The sequence below is a fragment of the Schistocerca serialis genome, chromosome 5 (genome assembly GCF_023864345.2).
Source record: "Schistocerca serialis cubense isolate TAMUIC-IGC-003099 chromosome 5, iqSchSeri2.2, whole genome shotgun sequence".
Taxonomy (NCBI): Eukaryota; Metazoa; Arthropoda; class Insecta; order Orthoptera; family Acrididae; genus Schistocerca; species Schistocerca serialis.
Genome location: NC_064642.1, coordinates 127,607,546 through 127,609,700, shown reverse-complemented (window position 1 = coordinate 127,609,700; position 2,155 = coordinate 127,607,546). Strand labels below are relative to the sequence as shown.

At 45.0% G+C, this 2,155-nt stretch overlaps 1 non-coding gene across 1 annotated transcript; it reads left to right on the top strand.

Annotated features, from left to right (window-relative positions):
• The first annotated feature begins 405 nt into the window (after positions 1–405).
• Positions 406–480, top strand: Trnar-ccu (transfer RNA arginine (anticodon CCU)). The gene has a single exon. It is a non-coding gene; the product is annotated as a tRNA-Arg (tRNA).
• The last annotated feature ends 1,675 nt before the right edge of the window (positions 481–2,155 follow it).

Here is a 2,155-nt window from a genome sequence, read left to right as displayed (position 1 = left end):
TACCGTTTACAGAGGCATCCAGGGAAACATTTTTCTCTCGCTCAATTTGTGAGTGTAACAAGAAAGGAAATGATTAACAATGGTAAAAAGAAAATTCCGCAAGGCACCGCACAGTAACTTTCGGAGTATGTATGTAGATATGAAGATGGTACCTGTTCTTTCGGACATGTCCGACAGAACAGATACCATCTTCATATAGATAAGGCTTACCAGCCAATGATCTTCTTCAGTGTGGATGCACTCACATTGCTCAACTTCTTACGGGATTCGGTAGAATGACTGCCGCGAGTAATGAGTATAGTGGGCAGGCGCACTACAAATGTAGTGTGTGGGCAATAAGTTGGAAATATGGGTGGCTCAGGGAGCGTGCCAGAGATAATTCCCTGCAGTCGCACTATACTGTGTGTCTTCGATGGCTCAGTCGTATAGAGCGTCTGCCTCCTAAGTAGGAGATCCCAGGTTCGAATCCCGGTCGGGGCACACATTTTCAACAGTCCCCGTTGATATTTATCAACGCCTGTAAGCAGCTAATGGTCTGGATTTCATTGTAATTTCATATGTATGAAGATGTCGTTGCAGTTGCAAGGTAGCAACGGTATTGCACCTTACATGAGTCCATTTAACGTGACTGTAATCACTTTGCGAACACTTTAGGTCAATAAAAACGACTGACAGCGGCGCAATCGCTTTGTAGATATGTAGGTGTTGTTTGTTTGAGTAATACTCAAAATTACGATGTAGGAAATCTATGTGGAAACGCATCGGCACGCTGGATAGGTAACACAGCAAGGATTACGCGATTTTGTAATTATAAGCTTTTGCGGAGAGGCAGTATACGAGACAGAGCTCGGCTACCTCCCCGGGTAGCCGCCGAAGGCCACAGCCTGATGGTATGAATGGTGAACTGGGGAAGTTCAGTAGAGAGAGGCCACAGCGGCCGCCAGCCTATGAAGGACGCGCGACTGCAGGTGTTCAAGTGTTTACCAAAACAGAGCAGTGAATAGCGAGACGGGCTTTCCTGTGCGTGCTCTCGCCTATGTCCCTTCTAAATGTACGCCTTCGAGTAACTAAAGTGGGGCAGGCCAGGAGTTCCGAATAACAAAACTTTCAATGCATGAGTCTGTGTTCGCTACGACGGGGAATCTTGCCGGGAAAATCTCGAGTGGTCTCTTAGGAGCAAAATTCCAGTTACGTGTTATTGCCCACAGCTGTGGTTCTTCCCAACCGGCGTGGGCGGAGTTTACTTGTGAAATTTTGTAGAAAGGGAATAATTGTGGAAAAGAGTTCTATTCCCAGGCCGTACGTTGGTCAGCACTGGTGATGGGGTATTTTGAGAGCTTCTAGTGATGTGATTCGCTCGGTAAAAGTGGAGGTAAGAAAAGAGGTGAACAGCGATCTTGCTCGACTCTCGGTAGAGGGGCTCTCGTAATGACAAGGGAACCTCCCCATCGCACCCCCCTCAGATTTAGTTATAAGTTGGGACAGTGGATAGTCCTTGAAAAACTGAACACAGATCAATCGAGAAAACAGGAAGAAGTTGTGTGGAACTATGAAAAAAATAAGCAAAATATACAAACTGAGCAGTCCAGGTGCAAGATAGGTAACATCCAGGATAATTTGAGCTCAGGAGCGCCGTGTTCCCGTGGTTAGCGTGAGGAGCTGTAGAACGAGAGGTCGTTGGTTCAAGTTTTCCCTCGAGTGAAAAGTTCAATTTTTTATATAATCAATTTCGCTCTCCAAAATTCCAGGACATGTTCAGATTTGCTTGGACATATGCAGGATTTGACCGTCTACACACGGAAAAATTTTAAAACGTTAAAAACATATGTTTTGACAGAACACAGGGAAAACTGTGCGACTGTGAAACTGTTGCATTCATTTGTTACAGTTTATGTGACAAATTCTTATGTTTTCATCACTTTTTTGGGAGTGATTATCACATCCATAAGAAAATCCAAATCGGGCAAGGTAGAAGAATCTTTTTACCCATTCTCCAAGTGTACAAGTTAGGTGGGTCGACGACATATTCCTGTCATGTGACGCACATGCCGTCACCAGTGTCGTATAGAATATATCAGACGTGTTTTCCTGTGGAGGAATCGGTTGACCTATGACCTTGCGATCAAATGTTTTCGGTTCCCATTGGAGAGGCACG